Source organism: Limulus polyphemus, unplaced genomic scaffold (genome assembly GCF_000517525.1).
Source record: "Limulus polyphemus unplaced genomic scaffold, Limulus_polyphemus-2.1.2 Scaffold458, whole genome shotgun sequence".
In the NCBI taxonomy this organism is placed as follows: domain Eukaryota; kingdom Metazoa; phylum Arthropoda; class Merostomata; order Xiphosura; family Limulidae; genus Limulus; species Limulus polyphemus.
In genome coordinates, this window is record NW_013666068.1 from 2613 (window position 1) to 8836 (window position 6224).

At 32.6% G+C, this 6224-nt stretch overlaps 1 protein-coding gene across 2 annotated transcripts in view; it reads left to right on the forward strand.

The window, feature by feature from the left end:
* Positions 1-1994: 1994 nt before the first annotated feature.
* Positions 1995-6224, forward strand: part of LOC106458408 (probable 3',5'-cyclic phosphodiesterase pde-5) — a 99450-nt gene continuing 95220 nt past the window's right edge. The window contains exon 1 of one of the 2 annotated variants that reach the window (XM_022384617.1): positions 1995-2061. The gene's annotated coding sequence lies outside the window, so the exon portion shown is untranslated. Of the gene's footprint in view, positions 2062-5154; positions 5175-6224 lie in introns of those variants that run through there. The other variant, XM_022384618.1, reaches the window with a different exon arrangement.

Here is a 6224-nt window from a genome sequence, read left to right on the forward strand (position 1 = left end):
GATGATTCTCACGATGCCCCAAAGGATCAACGAACTCCATGAAGCGAAAGGAAGATCTACTAGATATTAATTAAATTATAAATATACCAATTCATGTGACTATGACTGAAAAATTTCATTTTTTTTTCTGAAAAGGTGGTGTCTATTTACTTGTGACCACACTGTGTATAAGTTCTTCTTTAACGGTCGGGCATGGTTAGGGCGCTCAACTCCGCGTTCGAATCTGCGTCATACCAAACATGCTCGCATTATCAGCCATGAGGGCATTATTATGTGACGGTCAATCCCACTATTCGTTGGTAAAACGAGTAGCTCAAGAGTTGGCGGTGGGTGGTGATGACTAGCTGCCTTCCCCTGGTCTTAAACTGCTAAATTAGGGACGGCTAGCGCAGATAGCCCACGTGTAGCTTTGCGCGAAATTCAAAAGAAACAAATATGGTAACGTCTTCATCAGTCTTCAGGAGGAAGAAGGTTGCTATATTATATTTCATTAATACGCCCATAACTTATAAATAAATGTTCCAAATTCCTGTAGGCGGTAGGTGATTTTTGGTCCGTAATTACTGTTTTGCCTGGAGTCATTCTTTTCAAAATTCAAGTTAAATACAGACGTACATATAAATAAAAAATTATTAGTAATACTAAATATGCAATTACAAAATGAGAAGTTAATATCATCATGTGTAATAGACGAAACTTGTCAGCAACTACAAAACAATGAAATGAAAAACAAATCTAAAGATATTCTAAAAACGCGCAAAGACAAAACATACCGAAAAAATGTTTAAATAAAATAACCTATTTCGTCATAAGTAGTGTATATAGGCTAGTATTCAAATAGTCCGTCTCTTCAATTACACGGGTAAGAATCTATTGTGTAGCAAGAGATGAACACATTTGAAATTAGTAGAAGGCCTATTTTAAGTGCTTGAACTCATTATGTCATGAACAAAACTACACATTCATCGTCTGCAACCAATTATGGGAATGTAGTCGATTGTTTGTTTTTGAATTTCGCGCAAAGCTAGCCGTCCCTAATTTAGCAGTGTAAGACTAGAGGGAAGGCACCTAGTCATCACCACCCACCGCCAACTCTTGGGCTACTCTTTTACCAACGAATAGTGGGATTGACCGTCACATTATAACGTCCCCACGGTTGAAACGGCGAGCATGTTTGGCGGGACGGGGATTCGAACCCGCGACCCTCAGATTGCAAGTCGAGTGCCCTAACAACCTGGCCATGCTGAGCCATGTAGTTGATCAATAATAAAAACATATAAAGAATAAACAACCAAACCACAGGTAAGCCTATATAATTAAATAATTGAGAATATTAATAGCAGAGAAATAATGTTTAAGACACGAAAAAAAAGTAAAATAAATGAAAAAAATAAAAATGGATAATTAAATAAATAAGCGTAAAATAAAAAGGATTATATTCCCCTAATATATAAAAACAAAACCAGCCCGTGAATGTGAAAGAAAAAAAAAGACAATAAAGAAATGATACCATAAAGTTATCACAAAAATATTTATTAAAATGCCATACATTTTTTTAAAAAGGCTTAGGTAGTACGGGTAGACTGAAGTAAGTTTCAGTCACATACAGGTAGGAGTCTCTCTTTATCTGTATTAGGAGGTAACATAAATCAATCAATTTAAAACAAAGATAAGCAGAAAATAAGATCATAACTGTTTTTTAGATTATAGAACACGGAGCAAACGAAACAAATTAGAAAAACATTCAAGTCACTTTTCGATCCCTCTCCACAAAAGCAGGAAATGCAGACGAACTAGACAGAAAGAGTATCCTAGTATCCAATCGGTGACGTCATATCCGGTTTTTAAAGTTGTTTAATACCACCAAATGAAACCCTTACACGGCAAAATTTATCCTGCTAAATAGTGATATTTGTATTACCATTATCTGAAAAGTTGTTCTGATAACTGTTTTGTGTTCCGCCTTCAACATCGCTATGTACCATTAGTTAAATCCACTGTACCATATCATACAAGAAGAAGAGAAAGGAAAAAGGCTTAAGCTTAAGTGCTTTTTGTCAAGTATGTGCCAAGTTTCAACTTTGTATGTCCATGGTTATTGCAATGACTGAGTGTGGTTGATAACATCAACCATCTTTCATTTGATGAATTGTAACTGTGTAGTTAATGTTGGTTAACAACTGTTGTATACATAAATAAACAATATGTACATAATATACACACAATTAATGATTTTCTCCAACTATTCTTTAAAAGTTTTAATTTGTAGAATAACGTTATGTACATTGAAGATAGTCCTTTTTCATGTACCTTGAAGATAGTTCTTTTTCATGAAAGAGAACAGATGTTGAAAGTTGATTTGATACTTTCTAAAGAAAATTGTGATATTCTTCGTTTTAGGTTTTTCCTGATTTATATATGTATATATCATGTAAGTTACAAAAAAATGGTTTGTCAGCTATGGAGGATCTATCTTTCTTATCTTCTAACTGTAAATCAAAAATATTAAACTAAATTTAAATACTGTCATCATACTTTTCGTAGACATTTCAAGAGTTCGTCGACTGTTTTCGCTTTTAGACTGATTTTATCATCCTAGTTTTCAAACATGTTTTCCTGAAAAATCACTTGCGAACTTGTTTTGATTGGTGTAAAAATCACACCTCCTAACACTCATTAAATTACTCGGTAGTCGTCAGGATGCACGAAGTAGCCAAGTAGGTTTGGATGAAACCAAACATTTCCTATTCTTTAGTTTCCTGTTCGGACAGCCTGAAATCGTAGTTTGCTTTATCTCATTTTGTTGTAACTGCTCAAGCAAACTCGAAAAAATGTTAGCATTTTAATAATTTTATTGGCAAAAACAGTGGCTATTTATTTAAAGCGTCTGATTTTTATTTTAAGTTAAGTATTTTTTAAATGTTTGGTAATTCTGTTCGCTACTAACTTTGGTTTGTTTTATTGCATAACGATTACCTTATATAATTTCAGTTTAGGTAGAACTTAGTAACCATAGTAACTAGTTAAATATTACCCTTAGACCTCTAGAAGGGATTAATGTCACTATTGATAATAATAGCAAAGCACTCAATATATTTGTATCTTCCTACTAAGAAACATAACTACATAGATATACATGCGTTATATAATGTTATTTAGAACTTATACTGGTGTCTCCTCTGTAAACTCCTTAGTACAAGACGTTGTAACTATTTATTCAAAAATCTTGGATTCTTTCCAGTTTTGAGACTCTGAAGCACCACCCGGTCCCACCAGTTTTCCAGACCTTGACCTAAGCGATTTACATGAAATTCGTTAGGCTCACGATGCAGTTTTGAGCATGAACACTAGGTCGTAGATGTGTTATACAGGAAAATTATAGTATATTTTTTAAAATTGATATCCTGTATTTTTTAAAGAGTGGCGCCTATGACTGAAATGTAATGTTGGGAAAGAGTCGTCCCTTTTTTTTAAGAAATCAATTTGAATTTTACGTAAAAAAATAATGATTAGAAATTAACAATGGTTAATATTTTCTACTCCCACCTGAAGCAAAAGTGGAACATTGGGGAACAGTTACATAATTAATTATTGAATATTTTCTGCACACTTTAGTAAGTGTGTTGTTCGAATAGGGCAGGTTACTGCAGACAAAAACGTAAATTTACTGTATAACAAAGTAAAATACAATAAACGATGTAACCGCAGAATTTCAAATATTATTACGTAATTATAACAATTAATAGATGTCATATTGTTTCATGTGGTACTTGCATATATCTGTCAGCTACTATTCTGATTATATGTTTCTCTTTTTTTATAGGTTGCAGATCAAAGTGTTTGTAATACTGCATACATGATACTAATACAATTCTGTAAACTCTGAGAGTTATCGTATTTTATGCCTGATATTTCGTTATGAAAGCTTCAGTTAATAGTACTGCAACCGTTTGTAAGGAAGGAATATTACGCATATTATTATAGATTATATACTGTTGTTTGTTATGTTTTCTCAGTGAAAAGCTACACAGTATGCTACTTTCACTCTTTCCACCGCGGGGAATCGAGCCCCAGTTGTTTAACGTTTTAAGTTCCTAAATTTAACGCTGGCCCACAGGAAGGGTGGGGAATTTAATCTACTGAATTTATGTTTTTTAGAGTTATCATGTAATCCTAAGAAAAATACGTATTGAAAACTAAGAAGAATTATATTAGTTAAGATACTTCACTAATGACGTTGAATAATCTCGTTAAAGTTATTACAGTATAAATTGAAAAATGAAGTAATAGAGTTGGGATGACATTAATTATGGTTATAAAACGATTTACAGTATGGAGTAACGGCAAAACTAAAAATTTGTAGTTATTAGGTTTACTCGGGATAATCAGATGGGTACCGACGTTATTAACCACAATATTTAATCAGCTTAGAAAGCCTAAATCCATACAGTAATGAAACAACGCAAATTAATCAACAAACTTAAATATAAAAAATAAATCCTGTATATTGGCATAATGTGATCCTATGACTTACGAGTTGTATTCGTCTCTTTCATTTCCCTTCATTTGAGTTAGAGTTAACACACAATATGTTTATTTTATCCTTCATTATTAGCAGTGGTGTTCCACTCCTTCTGTTTGTATTTTAACTTAAATAAACTTAACTTTAGCTTAAATTATTTGAATTATTTTCCGAATTCTTTTCTTGTTCTTTTTTGCATTTTGTTCGTTTAAATTACAGCTGAAGTAGACTGAATATGTTGTACTGTAAATTTCATTCCTCTCCTTTACATGTTATGATTAATTTATATTAAGCTGGGGCTTAATGATTGAAGTTAAGGGCTCCATTGCTATATTTCTTAATTAAATATATTTCATAATTTTATACCAGGCTTTCTTATAACACCACAGTTGCTTATAGCCCTTCACTCTTTCCTCAAAGCTTGTTTCTGATTCTTTTCATTTACTCTCCCAGCGTGCATCCTTTTTATGGGTTACGTGGTAGTCATGGAAACTCCGTTTAGTGATCGAGTAGAGAGTGATTCACTAGTTGAAGGTGCAGGTTTTGACGTAAAGAGTTCTGTTGCATTGATTAAAGACACAAGTCAGAAACTACCAAGGACGAGGTTAAATAGGCTTGTGGTTCCTGGTGAACTCCTTTATAGAAGAGCTGTGTAAGTTACCCAGGAGCTTTGACCTTTTAAAGGTATCCGTTTTCAATTAATAAACTACGAGTTTGACCTAATGCAAGAAAGCTCAGATGCGAGATTTTCTTATCTGTTTGCGATTTCTAGAAACTAAGTTGAATTAGTCGAATATTTTCTAATTCTACGCTGAACGTGTTTTTTTTAGTCTATTTTTTTATCCCAATCGTACATATTTACTGGAGAACAAAGGTAGGCACTGAACGTATTTTCTGAGACCTTAAGATATTATATATTTGTAATTTTTAAAATCCGAATAATTTGTATTATTGAAAGATACTATATTGAATCTCTTACTAAAAAGGCAGTAACTTAGATTTTGTAAGATGTGATAACTCATTGTATTTATAATATATAAAATATTTCAAATTATTGAACAGCGTAATGACTCCTATGTTGGAACGATTTGGTGATTAAAAAGTATATATATATTTATATATATTCATTTACTTGTCATACTTATCGTGTTACGTATTACAATTTCAAATAGACTAAAACTGAGTTAAACTGTAATTTAGATTTAGTAGTTAAATAAATGCCGATATATATCCAATTTATGATATTTGCCAACAAGATTAATACACACAGTTTCTTTTTTATTACAAATATATTTTAATATACAAACAATAATACAATTTACAATAATGGTTATTACAAATAATGATTTATATACAAAAGTTTTATAAAATTACAAACAATATCGAGTCTTCTTTCTGGTCTGGAACTTTCTTGATATCTTATCGAGGGTTCATGATAAGTGAATTAATTTTGAGTTGAAGTAGACAAAATTCTCTTAACAGGAAGCTGGCTAGCTCTGTGGGCCTCGCTGATCCCACGCCGATTAAAGGTCGAGTTTTTTACCGCTGAAGTTTTATAATATTATTGCGTCATCGAGGTCACGTGACTGGTGTGGCGCTTTCTAGTTTCTAGAACTATCTTGTTCCTTCAGGAATGCTCTAGTATTTACCAGATATAGGGTAGTCGGGTATATAAAAGAGGGGGACAACGTGACGCGGTAAG